Source organism: Alexandromys fortis, unplaced genomic scaffold, assembly GCF_014885135.2.
Source record: "Alexandromys fortis isolate MF-2015 unplaced genomic scaffold, M_Fortis_MF-2015_v1.1 scaffold_58, whole genome shotgun sequence".
In the NCBI taxonomy this organism is placed as follows: domain Eukaryota; kingdom Metazoa; phylum Chordata; class Mammalia; order Rodentia; family Cricetidae; genus Alexandromys; species Alexandromys fortis.
In genome coordinates, this window is record NW_026067940.1 from 4,097,916 (window position 1) to 4,115,065 (window position 17,150).

At 52.5% G+C, this 17,150-nt stretch overlaps 1 protein-coding gene across 2 annotated transcripts in view; it reads right to left on the reverse strand.

Moving 5' to 3' along the window:
• Syt2 (synaptotagmin 2) overlaps positions 1-17,150 on the reverse strand; it is a 110,502-nt gene that overhangs the window by 27,796 nt on the left and 65,556 nt on the right. The gene's annotated exons all lie outside the window — the stretch shown is intronic.

The following is a 17,150-nucleotide window of genomic DNA, read 5'->3' on the forward strand; positions in this document are numbered from 1 at the left end:
CAGACAGGTGTGAGCTGCCATGTGGGTGTTGGGAATTGAACCTGGGTCCTCTGGAAGAACAGTCAGTCTCCTGGTCTGTTTTCTACCCAGCAAGCAGAACAGTTCTGTGATGAAAACATAAAACCCCACAGTGCCATTTTGCTGTTGTTTTGAGGCAGGGTCTCAGCTCTCACAATAGTCCCAGGTCGGAAGCCAACTGGCAATCCTCTTGCCTCAGTCTCTCAAGGGCTGAGATTCCAAGCAAGCATCGCTAATGCCCAGCTAGCTTTTTGTTTGTATTACGATTATACATAGCCTCATGATAGCCTTTGGGGCCATGTGCCAGGACCGGCCCTCACCCCTCTCTCTCCTGTGCCGTAGAATATTATTTTGAGATGTGTTACACTTGCATTTATGCTGTGGAACATTTGTGTAATGATGCAAAGATGTGTTGCATTCCTTTATGCTGCATTTGTTTAACTCTGTGGAGCTGTGTTACTGTGCCTGCCTAAAACACCTGATTGTCTAATAAGGAGCTGACTGGCCAATAGCTAGGCAGGAGAAAGAACAGGCAAGGCAGAGAGAATAGAGAGGAGGAAAAATCTGGAAAGAGAGATCAAGGAAAGAGAGAACGAGGAGAGGAGGATGCTAGGGGCCATGCAGTCACCCAGCCAGCCATGGAGTAAGAGTGGAAGTAAGGTTACAGAAGTAAGGAAAGGAAAAAGACCAGAAGCAAAAAGTAGTTGAGATAATTTTTTTTTAATTGGCTAGAAATAAGCCAAGTTAAGGCCTGGCATTTATAAGTAATAATAAATCTCTGTGTGTATTTATTTGGGAGCTGAGTGGTGGGCCCCAAAAAGAGTCAAAGAGTAAAAAAGCAAACAACAACTCCTGGAGGTCTCCCAGCTCTCCTTCCAGTCACACCAGATTCCCTGCATATCCCAAACACGCTGATACCACCTCGGGCCTTACAGCTGCCGTTCCAAACACCCTCTCCTGCCAATGTCCACACAGCTCCCATCCTCAGAAGCGAAGGTCAGCACAGACGACTACATTTAAAGAACACCTCTGCCCAACCATGACACCTCAGGCTCCTCTTCCCAGACTTTGTTTCCACCACCTGCTCCCCAGTGACACTTTCACAAGTGCAAGGAGTTTGTAGGTGCTCACTAAGTAAGTGACAAGGACTGGGTGGTGGCTTTTCCACCCACGAGGCCCACATTTGCTGTCTTCTAATATCTCAGTGTGAGCGGCTCACCAACCAGTCCTACAGCACTTCAGATAGCTACTGTCCCCTGCCGTTAGATAAGGGACAAGGTGGGTGTCCTCCACTCCCACAGATCTACAGATCCTGCCTGCAGTCTCAAGGCGTCCACAGGAAAAGGAGGTCCGAATAGGGAAGTGCCTGGGTCAAGATCCCATGGGTGATTGACAGCAGAGTCTGTCTCTGGACCCTCAGCTCAATCCTAACTGCTACCTCCACCCTGCCTCACAAACTGCATCCTCCCGCTTGGGCACACTCTGGGTCGCAGGGCTGCTGTGCCCTGCAATGATCAGAAGGCGCCAGCTGAAGGCTCGAAGATGATAAATGAACCACGCTCCAGGTGCTCCCAGACCAGAGGAGCTCCTGCCTGGCTGGCATCACAGGACTAGGGAAGCATGAAATGGTGCCATTAGGCAGAGGAGTCCAAGGCTGCTCCCAAGGAACCCAGCTGAGGTGCCCTGCCAACGGGGCCTAGAGTCAGGGCCTGTAGAGGGAAGACCAAGGAAGCAGACGTCTAAGTAAACAGGTTGGGGCTGGGTCCTCTAGGCATGGTCCCCATTGTGGCCCTGGAGACTGGCTGGCATGCACACGGCCTTTGGTATCCCAGGGCCTGACCAGCAGGCTGCACCACTGCCTAGCAACTTGCATTGCAACTTTACCCCAATGTCCTCTGTCCCAGGGGGCTAGGGGATTACATTTGGACATTGAGTTTCTCTGTAAGCCAAGGCCAATAGGTTTATGCCCTAGAGTCCCTCCCTGCCCTCCAGCATGGGGGCTCACAGAACCCTCCTTCCACCTGCCTCCAAAATGGCAGGCGGGTCTGACGCCCCACCCTAGTTGAAAGCACCAGTGTGTACACACACGCCCACAACTGCCCCCTCTACAGTTAAATACGATTTGGGGACTGTGGACTTCTGCTGATTATCCACTCAGCCCTAGCCTCGATTTAAAAAGATAAGGGAGAGCGACTAGATTCAGCCTGTTTAATCTATTCCAGCACTGTGTTTGTAGAAGCCAAAGCAATGAGGTGGAAATGGGCGAGCCAGAAGGATGACTGTCCCTGACACCGGGCTGAAGCAATCGATAGTCAAGGATAAATCCACAACTTTATGTTTGCACCAAAGCGCCCATTCCTACAATGGATGCCAGGAGGCAGAGAATAAAGTTTTAATGAGTTAATTTTCTAGCACACACCGAAAATAAATCGCCCATTTCTTTTGAGTTGCTCGTGCGCAGCTGCCTGGACACCTTCCTGGTTCACAGGTACTTCTGCCTTAGTGCAGGGTTTGCCACACCTCACCCGCAGAAACAGGGTCTGTTCTTGGGGAAGCTGCCTGCCCCAGGGTCCTAAGAATGTGGCAGGGGAACCCAGAGTTGACTTCAGTCTCTCCTGCTGCAGCAACGGTGGTTTCCTTCTTTTACATCTAGGCTGAGATCAGTAAATCCTAGGCCACCGGAGAGATGGCTGGAAGCCAAGGCTGCAGGCTGAGGCTCAGAACCAGAAGGCTGGGACAGAGCTCCCTGCCTGTTCAATTGCAGTGTGTGACCTTGGACAAGGCTGTCAGCCTCCCTGGGCCTTAGCCCTTGCACAGCCCTAAGTGAAGTTTAACCACCCTGCCCTGCTACGTAAGGGCAGCTGTGGTAATCAGGCTCAGAGCTCTCAACCCACACCAAGGTTTAAATCTCTGTCTCTGTCTCTCTCTGTCTTTCTGTCTCTCTGTCTCTCTCTGTCTGTCTTTCTCTGTCTCAGTGTCTCTCTCTCTCTCACACACACACATATACACAGGGTCTGAGCACCCAGGAGCCTCTCAGACCTTGTGTGACAAAGCCTGCCTTCTGGCAGCACCCAAACTGAAGCCAAAACATTCACCCACAGATCACATCACACGGGTGACAGTGCCTGCATGGTCACCTCTGGACTCCCTCCTCCTGCCTACCCCTTCCACAGCCCACCAAGCCCTGCCAGTTCCTTCTGTACCCCGAACTAGCCATCAGGGTTCAAGGCTGGGTGGCCCATCAGGCAAGACCCTCTGCATCTCTCCCCTCTACCCCGCCAGCCAGGACCTTGGCTTGATCAGACAGAGTAGAAAAGCTACCACTTTGAGGACAGGAATGAGGCCTCCTTCACCTTGTCAGCCAAGGAACTAAAGTAGCTGAACCACTTGGTCAACCAGGTCACCTGCACCCGCATCGCCTCCAGTCCCAGAAGCTGCCTCAGGGCTCCAGAGGGCCCCAATCCCTCACCTGCAGGCAGCTCTCTGAGGAGGAAGGGTCTGCTGCTGTCTGGGCATCATTTGGAAGGAGGGCAGAAGGGCGGGATCCCCACATAGGTGCTAAGTGAAGACAGGTGGAAGCTGAGGACCAGCTAGAGAGTTAGTGGGAGGGACCATGTCATGGGGCACTGGTTATGGCGCCTTGGGGACCTTGGTATGGACACATTACAGAGGACGGGAGAAGAGCAGGACAGTGACACTCTGCCCTGGTCATAATCCAAGGAAGCATGGCTGGGGACAAGATTGCCCAGAGGACAGACAGACACACAACTTCTGCCACGCATGAAGAGCACACTGTGCCTTCCAACTGCCCTGCACCCCTTCACACCAGCGATGTCTTCATTTGAGAACGGATGCTCCTCTCTGACCAGGCAGCACAGGCGCCGAGCAAGCACTCTGCTGAGCACCTCTGGTCTTAGAGCTTTGGGATGAGGGAGAAGGCTTTCAGAAGGGTGTGCGGTGTGTGCACACTGTTGTGTGTGATGTGCAGGTCTGTGGATGGGAATATAAGATGTGAGGAGCAGGTTATGTGAATCTGCAGCATGTAATGTGGGGGTAGGAGTGTGTGCTATACATTGAGTGTGTGTTGAGGCGTGGGAAGATGGAAAGACCTGTGATGTGTGGTGTGTGTAGTGGGTAAGGTTGTGAGTAGCAAGGATGTGGTACATACCAGACATAGTGGACATATGGCTAGGCGTGTAGTGCAGGTGACAGACGTATGAAGTATAGCGTACAGTAGAAAGCACAGTGCACATAGTAAGGGGGTAGGGCATGGAGTAGAGGAGTGACAGGTAGGATGTTTGGGGTGGGAGTGTGCGCGTATGTACAGGACGTGATGTGCTGTGTGGTAAGTGGAGTATACACGGTATGGTATATGGAGGTGTTCGGGGGCCGTATGATGCATGTGATGGGTAGGAGTACGTGGTTGGTGGGCTATGAAGGGCCCATGAGCCAGGGAAGCTCGTTTCAAAAGGCATGTGGTATGATGGGTGTGTTGTGTATAGCAGATGTAGGGACAGGGTGGATTTATTGGGGTGTAATGGGTATGTCTACTGGGGGGGCTACCAATGTGTGAGTAGAGAGAACAGCCTCAGGAGCAGAGACTGGCTGGGTGACAGGCACAGTAGCTAAGCCTCCTTCCCTGCTTCCAGCTTGAGCTGGTTGATCAAGCCAGTGGTGCCCCCTGCTGTCTGTCCAGAAGTCAGACTACTGGCCTGGGAAAGGCTCCTGCTCAGGGAAGAAGGAACAGAAACAGGAGGGAGGCTGTAGAAGACACCAGGGTAACTTGGACCTCAGCTAGGAGAGGCGCTGGCTCCATCTTGCAGGCCCATGGAGGGTACACAGGTTACAAAAGCCCCGTGTGTGCCCACACACTTGTGGACATCATGAGCTTGAGCATAAACATGGGTGTGAACATGTCTTCACAGACACCATGAGTGTGCACTGCAGGCATATGTGAGACGTGAAAAGCCCTGGGGAAGGGACAGCTGGGCTTCAGACTCACCGCTTTCCCAGGAAGCTGCGGTCACAGCTAAAGGCCCTGTGCTGGGTATTGAGGCTATTGTCTGACTGCTCTTGGAAAGTGCTCTGAATCGTCCAAGATCCCGAAGCCTCGAAGTCCTGACCAGAATGTGGGACACTTCCATCCCCAGACACAAATAGCAGGTGGGCTGTAGAATAATAGCCAAGGCTGCTTTCCCTACCCACGGGACAGCCAGAGCTGAGCTCTGACCACAGGCCCACGCTCCATCCAAGAAAGTCAGGGCTACTACACGGGTGGGTGGGTGAGTGGGCGGGATCCTGAGACCCAGAGCCTTCTACCCCAGCTCTGCACATTCCTTTCCCAGAGACTGCCCACTTCTGCCTGGTGTCAGCTGCCTGTGCACACTGCCGAGCTCTCCGCAGCCCACAAAGGCTGTTGAGGAGGAAAAGGCTTGTTTCTCCCTGTGTTTTCCCACCCCATCCCAACTCTGCTGGGCCTGGCAACAGATAACCGAGAGTAGGGTCTCATTGAGAAGGGTCTCACCAGGAAACCCCAGGAAACCAGAAAGGCCACCTGAGGGGAGAGGTGGGCAGTACCCTGGCCAGCACACCCTCCAAGTCTGGCAAGGGAACCCATGAAATAACTTTGCTCACCAGTGTCAAGCTCCTCCAGCCTGGAGACTGACCCTTCCATGTGCAGCTGAGTCAAGTATGTTCTTTTTCTGAACTCTGACACACTTTCTCCCCAAATCCTATGCCAGGTCCTATGCTAGCCATACAAGCTGAAGGAAACCCAACCCTGCACCCAAACAGCTCACGAAGGAGATGACAAACTCAGGCCTTTATGTAACGGTGGAGCCGCTGTGACTTCAGGTGCTTGACAGAGGAGACAACCAAGACCCCATCATGAACCCCTGATGGCCCGGCACAGCCAGCCAAGGGGTCTGCTTTCCTTCAGCCACCTATGCCTCCGAGGTCCTCTGAGAAGGCTGGCCTCACGGGGAGGTGTGCCAGTTAGAGGCACAGGGACTGAGGGGACATCATGGAGACTGAGGGGACATCACAGGGGCTGAGGGGATATCACAGGGGCTGAGGGGACATCACAGGGGCTGAGGGGACATCACAGGGGCTGAGGGGACATCACGGAGACTGAGGGGACATCACGGGGGCTGAGGGGACATCACAGGGGCTGAGGGGACATCACGGAGACTGAGGGGACATCACGGCAGCACTCACACCTCGCCACCACCGGAGCTACGATGACTCCCACCTTACAGAAGGGGAAACTGAGGCTAAGCAAAGTCCAAAAGAAGGTGCCTGTAACATCTCACCTTTCCCAAATGATGAAGAGAGCTGCACCCTCAAATAATAGGCCAGGCTGGGGATAGAAGTCTTAAGTCTGGGGAGTTCAGTGTATCCTGGAGGGTGATGGAGGCTCTGGCATTCAGAGAAGGGTCAGCCTGGGAGAACCATCTGGCCCCTTTGTTCCAGAGTGTATTCTCCTCCCAGACACTGGCCAGGAGCAAGGACCAAGAAGTGCCGGCCACTCTCCAGACAAACATGCCCATTATCGCCAGCACCCCTGACAGCTCACAGTATCCGGGAACGAAAATGGGTCATGCCAAGTCCTGGGGGCATAATTAGAGTCCCGGAAGCCAACTTTCTCCTGCATGACCTGGGGCTGGAACGGATATGGAAACAGGGCTGGGAGGGATGGAGCAGAGCCTCAGAACACCAACAGGCTGGCAGAGCAAACAGTGTGGGCACAATGCATACTGCAGAGCCCCACCTCGGGATCCTGTGGGATCCAAACCGATGGAAAGAAGTCAAGTAAAGAGCAGATGCCACCAAACAGGGCAAGCTAGCCCCTGGCTTGGGGGGCCGGGGTGAAGCTCAAGCTCAGCCACTTCCAGACATGCAAGCTTGAGCAGTTACTTAGCCCCTCTGGGGCCTTGTCTTTCTACCTGCCGAGTGGCATTAGAACAGAACCTGCCTCCAGGAGTTAGCGGGCTTAGAAATAGCAAGGGGGGGCTGGAGATATGGCTCAGTGGTTAAGAGCACTGACTGCTCTTCCAGAGGACCCAGGTTCAATTCCCAGCACCCACATGGCAGCTTACAACTGTCTGAAGATCCAGTTGCAGGGGATCTGACACATTCACACCAATGCACATAAAATAAAGTTAAATAAACCATAAAATATTAAAAAAAAAAAAAGAAAGAAATAGCAAGGGGAGCAGAATGTCATGCCCAGATTAGGTTCTGGGGCCTTTGGAAACAGGCCTCCAAGGAATGATTGCCACTGATCCAGCACAGGGGGCATCTACTAACAGCCTACCATCTCCTAGGGTAACCTCAGTGCCCTGTTGTACCTTCTAGACCAGTGGTTCTCAGCCTTCCTAATGCTGCGACCCTTAATACAGTTCCTCATGTTGTGGTGATCCCAAACCATGAAATTATTTTCATTGCTACTTCATAACTATAAGTTTGCTGCTGTTATGAGCTATAATGTAAATATCTGTGTTTTCTGATGGTCCTACGCAAACCCTCCGAAAGGGTCGTTCAACACCCCTAAGGGATCGCAACCCACAGGTTGAGAACCACTTCTCTAGACAAAGTCAGACTTTTGCCCAAGTTGCCAAGCTCTCACTAGGAACCCTCCTTCTCTCACCACACTCTCAGCTGACCCAGCCCATCCTTTAGGAGGGATTCCCTCTGCCCTCTGTGGTCCTGGCCCTAGCTTTTCCCTCGCCTAAGCCATCCTCCGGACATCCCATATATCTCAACATCAGTGACCTCATCCACCATGCCCACTACACCTCCATTTGACCATTCAAGTTATGAATTCCATGTGGGTTCCTACTGCGTCTGGGTTAAAATGCAATTAAAAAGAGGAAGGAAAGCAGACAGGACACACAACACAGGATGCTGGGTGGCCAGTGTCACACAGCATCTTGACTCCCCTCAGCGATCACTCTCCAACACTCCACCCCAGATAGGGTGATATGGGCACCACCCAGGTACAAGGGAAGGGAGCAGAAGCTAGGGTCCACTCTGGGGTTTCCTAGGTTAGCAGCTTTGAGCCAAGGATTTCAAGGAGACAAGCAGGCTCAGAAATGGTGGCCAGGTGCAGGCAGCAGTCTGGCAGAGTACCAGGTGACATTCTGAGTGGGAACCAAGAGTATTCACACAGCTGTTACCCAGGGTGTTAATGGTGGCTGGCTGAGGGGGGTGAGGATGTCACAGAGTACTGCCCCTGGCTCTGGGTACCCCATCTCCTGAGAGCTACCCACAGAGTCTGACCTGGGGGCAGGTGACCTCTCTAAGATCCCCTCATGGTGTGTGTGTGTGGAGGGCGTAAACAGAGTCCCTCTCTGACTAAGAGGGGAATGCCCAGCGCTCCAGGCTCCCTGTCCCGCACCAGAAAGGCAGGGGTGGTATGGGGCACCCACAGGAAAGTGGGAAAGGCCCTGTCACATGCCCACTGAGGGAATTGTCCTACAGAGCACACCCCAGGGCACTCACATCCACCCACATCACCTGGGAGGTCCATACAGCACGTTTTACTGCCCCCAAGCCGGAGGGCATGACACGCCAAGGCTACGGAGTGAAACTGAGTCTGGCCTCCAAGCCAGTGCTCTCCCAAGCTCCCCGCCCCCAAGCACGGAGCAGCTCCAGTGTTCTGGAGCCTTAGGGGGCCACAGTCAACTGACCCCTGGCTGAAACCACTGGTGTAACTCAACATCGCTAGCTTTTCTGTCGCAGACCTAATGACCTCATGTGAGGCAGGAAGACATCTAACACCATCTCAGCTCATCCCAGCGGCCCACTGCCCAAGCTGAGCAAAAGTCCTACAACATTGGTCCCTGACTCTGAGTAACTCTGGCCCTGACCAACACACCAGGCTCTTGCTCCCTGTAAAGGATGATTGGCACTTCCTCTGACCCCGCCCCCCCTTCTCTAATGCAGTGAGGGCTGGAGGTGGATGAACTCCTTGCGGGGGGGGGGGGGTGTCTCCCCTCTTTTTGGTGTGGGATCATTGATTTAGAAGCCACATTAAGAATCTCTGCATAGTCAGCACTATCCAGCAATGGCATCAGGAGAAGCTCTGGACATACGAGTGCCCTGTCATGAAGGGCATGCCCAGACAGAAGACATACAACTGGCCTGGATGGCATCAAGGTTCCCTTTCTACCCAACAGTCTTCCAATCTCTGACATTACTGTCCCAGACCCTGCTGCAAGCTAGGCTCCGTCACCCAGATCCTCGGATTCCCAGCTGTCCTCAAAGAGAAGCAAGCAGCTGCTGGCATGTGGGGGGCTCCATTGCCCTCTTTACAGGACAGGCTGACATGGGGGAAGATGGACAAAAACAAGACAGACTACAGCATAAGGAGAAAAAGCCTTTCTCGAGGGTCTGAGTTCTGAAGGCCACCCCCAGGAGAGCTGAGGGACCACCACCGCAGGACAGATCTCAGGACGCCATTGCTGGGTCCAGATGGAACCTGCCCAGCCCTAGCCTCAGAGAGGGCAGGTCTTCCAGGTGTGAGGAGCCCAGGCAACTTCCGAGGCTGCTAGAGAGAGCGCAAGGTGACTGCTGAAGATGTGTGTGTAGCTGCGCAGCTCATTAAAGCCCACGGAGCTTAAAAATAGTGAAATGCGCAGGAAGCGGGGTGGGGGTGGGGAGCTGGGACAGGGCTGCGACTCAGCACGCCAGAGGCCAGAGCAGCATGGGAAGGCCTCATAAGCATGCGGAGAGCCCCTTGGTCAGCACCAAGTCCTCCCCCAGTAGAGGCCTGCAGCCCTGAAGCCTAGTGTGGTGAGGCAAACTGGGGGAGGCAGAGGCAAGGGGATCGTGAGTTCAGGGCCAGCCTGGGCTAGATAATGAGATACTATCTCTAAAACGTAAGCCTGGTGTGACTGTGAACGCCTGTTATCCCGGGGCTTTGAAAATGGAGGTGGGAAAATCAGGAGCTCAAAGCTAGCCTGGGCTACACAGAATTTGAGATCAACCTAGGCTACAGGAGACCCTGTTTCAAACAAACAAACAAAAAATCAAACAAAACAATAAAATACTGAGGGAAAGGGAGGGGAGACTATGGCTCAGAAGAAGACTATATGGGAACTCATATAGTCTAATGGACCACTGTTTTGTTCAATGTTAAAAAGACAAGAACTCTAGATGAATGCAGAGTGCAGCTGCCCAGAGATGGCACCCTTGGCTCTTCCGGGCATCCCCCTGAGGACCCCTCAACACCACCTCTCTCAGTCTGGTACCACAGGCATCAGGACTAGATGGCCTTCACTCAAATCCTCCCCCCCCCTTGCCTCCTTCCAGTGTGGTGACCTTGGAGAGGTCCTTTCTCTGCCCTCAGCTTGTTTCCTCAGCCATAAAATAGAGATCCTTCACACTCCAGCACACAGGGCCAACGGCAGCACCCTGCACGTCCCACTGAAACACGGGAGGTGAGCCGGCTGGCGTGAGTGCGGAGTACAGAGCATTGGGGACACGCATGTCCCGGAATACACTCCATGCTTTCACTAAGAAAGAGATGGGGAAGGTGCCCTGGGGATCAGAACCACTGACTCGATATCAAGGAACATCCCAGGCAACAGACACAGGCTGGGCATCTGGTGACACTCAGCCATCCCTCTAGTGAATACACACCAGGGGCTGAGCCAGCCTCAGGAGGTGTCTGCAGCCACTACAGAGGGAACAGGGCAGGGGCAGGCAGAAGGAACCCCTGAGAGAATATTTGGCCACAGAAGGTCCCTGCCTACAGCCAGGGCTGTGATGGAAGGGAGGCTTAGGGTAGGCTCCGAGCTCTTCCACATGGCCCAGGCCTGTTATCCTGCTGAGGAGGTCTGCTGAGATATCCAGACCTGGGCTGCCGGGAGCATGAAGCTTACACAGAGCCTGGGAACTGGGAGGACTTTAGCACTGATTATTCTAGCTGTCACCGAACAATGGGGAAACCAAGGCACACAGATGGAAACTCCCTTCCCTTCCAGGCCAGGCCACTTTCAAGGGAACCAGGACCAGACTCCGTGATACTCTGCTCTCCAACATGCCTACCTCTTATTGGATGTCATGATGAATGCTTTATGTTTCCAAGGGAACTGAACTGAGGGTCAAATAAATTCCTAAAACCACACTGTGGTCAGAAAGAGAGACAGGGAGTGTCTGGTCACCATGCCAGGATTCAGCCATGAGTTATGGAAGCACCTTCTGTAGCCTGGTCGGCTCACCCACTCCGCCTCACTCTGCCCACACAGAGGCAAGTGTGGAGAGTCTAGCATCCAAATCCTTACTCTGTTAACTGAAGGTCTTGCAAATGATGCCTCAGTTTCCGCTCTTGGAAAAATGAAGATGATTATAGCACTTGTGTTGATTAAGGAGCTAGTCCACATGAATATCATAGTAGGTCCTTGGGATATAAACATACCACTTAAGAATCAATCCTTCAAACTGGAAGTATGGCTCAGTGGTTAGGAGGGCTTGCTGATCTTGCAGAGGATACAGTTGTAGCTTTCAACACCCACACCAATCAGCTCATGATTACCTGTAACTCCAGCTAGAGGGAATCTGATGCCCTCTTCTGGCCTCCATAGGTATCACGCACACATGTAAACATGCTCAAATACATATACACACATAAAATCTCAGCCAGATGTGGTATCAATGTGCTTTTAACTCTAGCACTTAGGAAGTAGAGAGAAGCAGATCTTTGTGAGTTCAAGGGCAACCTGGTCTCCACAACGCTAAATCAATCAATCCATCCATCCATCAGGCCAACAGGATGCCTCACCAAGTAAAGGTTCCTGCTGCCAGGCCTAATGCCTGCCTTTGAGTCCAGAACCCCCATGGTGGAAGAACTGACTCCTGTGAGTTGCCTTTTGACCTCTACATGAGTACCGTGACATGTGCTCCCACGAATAAACAAACACGCAATCAAAGGTCTATTTTAAAAAGTAAATAGTGAACACACAGCAATTCCAACGCTAGGTATGTAGCCAAGAGAAATGAAAATACTGTCCCAAAGCCTCTGCCCCAGTGCTCATAGCATCACAGTGTCCTGGAGCTTGGAAGTGTCAGGCCGAATGCCTGTCCACATCTAGATGCTATCACAAGAGAGGAAGGAAGCCCCGCCCAGTGTAGGGGAGGACTGGAGCACTGTCATACAGTGAGTGACTCAGTTTACCTAAAGATCCAGAGGGGCAACGTTGGAGACAGAAAGCCAGTTATGAGCCGGTTAGGGCTGGAACAGTGGAAAGTTTCTGGTGTATGTGTGTGTGAGAGAGAGACAGACAGACAGACAGAGAGACAGAAAGACGGGGGGGAGAGGGAGAGAGGAGAGAGAGAGAGAAATGTTCTGAAATTGAGTATGGTGAAGGTAAATCGTTGAATGTGCATTTTAAAATGGGTAAGTTGCTTTGGCATGTGAACAACATCTCAATCAAGCTGTTTTTAAAGGAGGTAAGTATTTAGAAACTCCTATAAGTAGCACCAATCCCATTTTAGAAGTGAGGCTCAGAAGACTAGGCTGGGGCTGGGGGTAGACAGTTGGCCTAGTATACACAGGACCTGGTGGAGTCCTATCCCCAGCACCATGTAAAACTGGGCAGACAGAGCACACCTGTGCTCTAGCACTCAGGAGGCAGAGACTCGGGAGCACAAATCCAAGGTATTCTTGGCTACCTACTAAGTTCAAAGCCAGAGAATTACATCAATCTTTTGTTTGTTTGTTTTGTTTTGTTATATTGACACAGGGTTTCTTTGTGAAGCCTTGGCTCTCCTGGAACTCGCTCTATAGACCAGGCTGACCTCTATCTCACAGAGATCCACATGCCTCTGCCTCTCAAGTGCTGGGATTAAAAGTGTGTACCACCACTACCTGGCAACTGTTTTTTAAAGAAAACAACAGAAATGAGGCTCAAAGCCACGAGCCCAAAGCTCGGTTCAGGGCCTGAAAAAAGTTATCGGCACTTGGAAAAAAGTTATTATATTTATTTATTTGTGTGTTCATGTTTGTGTATGGGGGTGGTGCACAAACCACAGCGCATGTGTAGTCAGAAGACAGCTTGCTGGAGTCGGCTCTCTTCCCCCCACCATGTGTTCCAGGAACGGAATTCAGGCTGTCAGTCATGACAGCAGGCACTCTGACCCTGGCCGATAAATCTTCAAGTCCAGGGCTCATCTCTGAAGCTTCCCTATGGTCTACATCAGCCCAGATTCATGGAAGACCACATCTGCCCTTGAACATCTAGGAAGAGTCAGGTTTGGTAGCTCACACCTCTAATCCTGACACTGGGAAGTACCGCAAGTCTGAAGCCAGCCCGGGCTCCATAGTGAGTTCAGTACCAGTCTAGGGCACATGGTAAACTCGAGACCAACCTGGACTATATGGAGACACACTGTCTCAAGTGTGTGTGTGTGTGTGTGTGTGTGTGTGTGTGTGTGTGTGTGTTTAGTAAGGGAGCCTATATTACTCATACCAAGGATGCTACAAGGGAAATTTACCTGTTATCTAGCCCAAACACATCCAACTAACATAAGGATGATATAGAGAAATTCAAGGTCAGGACCAAGATCATAGGAGACAAGTACCAGAGGAGAACCCCACAGTACTAGCCAATGTTGAAATCTCATCTAGTGAGACTTGGGGAATGGGGCACAGCTCACTCCAAGTCATGAGTTCACAGCTGACTTTAGAAGTGACCTTGGCCAGGCAACTTCATATTTGGGGCTCTTGATGAGATAATATTTGGGAGACATGTAGGGAATGATCCCTAGGAGTCCTTTCTAAGGCCCTGAGTAGTTCTGAAATAATTCACTCCCCTCTTCCAGCCTGCCAGTCACCCCACATGACCAGGTAAAGAATTAAGGGGCAGTGGGCATCTCCGAGTTGCTGGCTTTGGGTATGGATAGCCTGGTCACCTCACAGCCCTTGGTAGATGCTGGGGATCTATGAGAGCCCTGTGGTCTAATCGTCAATCTCATACTGTCAGATTCTGTGGGCTAGTTGTCCCATCTCAGGAAGCAAAGGGACGGGCGCTCTCCAAACAGCAAAGATGCCGGATGTGATGTGGAACCAAGGTCTTGATCCTGAGCCGCCCACTCTGTGCTGTTGGCAGGGCTCTCGGCCAGGGCATTCAGGCTTGAAGGGAGAACCTCTGCCCTGCTCTCTGCTCGGCCATCAGGGCTCAGCAGCATGGCAGTGCCTTGTCTTGGCACTTCTGAGCACAAAAACCACCAAGCCTTTCCCTGGACAAATGAAGACCAGAAAATGAGCAACCAGATTCAGACAAAGCCACCCAAGAAGCCAAACAGCCTCACTGGGAGATCAGCCCACGAGGTCTGGTGCCAGGGGCTCAGTCAGGATGCCTGCGTGTGTCCAGAAGGGAGGCAGGAAGAGGCCATCCTGTGGGTGTGCCAGGCCTGCTGGCTCTGCCAGACCGTCATGCATCGCAGGACACTGGGGGAGACCTGGGAAGACCGACCTCCTTCATTGCATTTTTAAGAGGGCACTACTGAGATCCAAGGTAAGTGGAGAGCTGTAGTTTGTCTACAATCACTCATGGGTGGTCGGCCATACTCCAATCCTTCCTGTCAAATTCCCTCGCATCTTGCCTCACCCACTCCCAGCTCTGAGCCCTTCTCTTCAACATGCTCTCTTCTGTTTTAGGAAACACCCAACAGAGATCACGGATGCATCTTACAGTGTCATCTTCACGTCTCTAATATCTTCCAGGATCTAGGTAAATATTAATACAGTAAATCCTCACATCACTCCTATGGGTTTCAAACTACTTTATTTCCACTTTTACACACAGGGAAACTAGGATATTAAAACAGTTTAGTCAAAGCCCCCCTGACAAAACACTGGAGGAGCTGGAATTTGCACACCGGCCATCCACTCAAATACCTAGCCTTAACACCAGTCAGCCACTGGGTCCAGTCACACTCAAGATGGCCAGAGATCCCGTGGGTTCCAGGAGTCACAGGAGTCAGGAAGTGTGCTAATGCTGGGAGCCTCATGTCGGAGGGAAGGTCAGGGGCCAGGCTGCAATCTGTCCCTGGCAGGCGGCTACCCTCAAGTCCGAGCTGAAGGCACACTTGGAGTTGGCAACCTCATCCACCACACTGCAAGCGGCAGCTTCGATAGAAGCAACACTCCTATCGATGGCTTCTTGATCTCTCCTGCTGGGGCTGGTGGCTGAGACCAGTGTTATTCTAGGGTCAGGTAACAATGCTGCCAGATCTCAGAAAGTGGGCAAGTTGAGCTGATCACCTCCCATGGGTACCCACCCAAGTCCTGCAGATTCACTAACTTCTGGGGATTCCCACAGGAAGGATAAGCCCTTCCTTATCCCTCACAGAGACCATCCCGCTGGAGAAGAGCCCTGTTAGCGCAGAAAAACCACATCTGCCTCCAAACGCACCCTTTGTTAAATTGCTATGACAAGAGTCCACGAGCCACGTAAATCAAAAGAAGCCATTCAAACAGTTGGCAGCTGCCATGGGTCCAAGAATGTCATTTCAGCGGAGGGAGGCGGCATGACCCTGTCCTCTTCCGGCCCCTCTGCAACTTCAGGTCAGAGAAAACGGAGCAGGATTGTGAGAGGAAACCATGCAAAGGTGGCGTGACAAAGGCAAAAGAGAAGGCATCTCTGCCTCTCCTGACCTGCCAAGGACACGCACATCTGTCCCTGGGTTTGGGGACCCAGATAAGGAAGCCTGCCTTTCTGCACCTTTGCAGTATCTTCTGCAGGCCGCTCAATGGGCCATCTGCTGCCAGGCCTGTCCACAAAAGCCTCAAATCCCATCTCTCCAGGGGGCGGAAGCTGGGGAGGCATCTGCTTACAATAAAGGGAACCTATTAGGGGGAGAGGGTTGCCAGGACTGTAGGCCAGACCAGACCAGCTTAGGGTGCACCCCGACACACAAAGGGTTATTCAGTATGGGGAGCCCTTAGGAAGCAAGACTGGGTCCCCAACGCTACCCTCCCTGCCCCCACCCGAGTCCTGCTGTCCTCTGCCGCTGGGCAAATATTGACTTTCTTTCACTCGGCCAGCGGTGGAACTAAGAGCAAAGCCCTGACTGCGGTCTTCCTCTGGGAGGCAGAGCAGGCTGGCAGGCTGGCAGCTCTGAGCAGCAGCCATCCCAGATGGGTCAAGAAATCAGAGCCGGCCTTAGAATCAGATGTCTGTCCTTTGGCCTTTGTTTTGTCTCCACTTCCAAGCCCACGTGGGCTTATTCTCACGTTCTGGCTGCCCTGCTGCTGCAGGCGGCATGTCTGGGTTGCAAGGGGAGGAACGGGGTGTCTGGTGTGCCTGTGGAGATCGGGACTGGCACCGGGGAACTTTGTGCTAGCCCTGTATTCACCTAAGAACTCAACAGTCTCATCGGCAACAAGGAGGTTCCTTCTCAGGACCCGCTGTCCTTCCTGCCATCAAAGTGCTGTACCTCGTGCTCTGATGCTATAAGAAATGGAAAATAACTGTCTTCTGCTTAGGGAGGAAGATGGAAGGAGAGAGCGAGGGCCCCAAAGTGCTGACTCAGCTCCGCCAGTCCTAACACTTGGTGTGATACTGGGCAAGGAGCTCTCCCTCTGCGTCTGGGTCCCCACAATAAGAGCTAAAGGAATGAATGGAGACGGCCCCCAGGCCCATCTGGGAGCCCAATTCTGACGTCCCCTTACCCAATAACCCCAGCTCGCAGCAACGCCCTGGCTCCATCTGCATTTCCTCCAAGACTTCATTCCTCAGCCTTGTCTCACAGAAACCTTGAATGGAAGGGTGCTGCCCCTCTCTCCTCACAGACAGCCTCATTCAGCCAGTCATCCCATGGCTGAGTTTCCCCACCAGAGGCCCTGTGCCCAGAGCAGGCACACTCCAGGGTGCAGAGCCCAAGGACAGAGGAACCACAGTACACTCTTGAATTCCTGTGTACAGCTGCAGCTGCAAGACAGTGAACTCTGATCTCCCTCTGTATGACCGAGAGCCCCAGGCAGCACCTATGATAACAGTAGGTATGCCTAAATTCCAAGAGGATTCCACAAATTTTACATAAATTATCCCCATGTGTTCTTAAGAATCCTAAAAGGCAAGGAACATGATCCCCATTTCACAGATGAGACAAATGAGGCTCAGAGA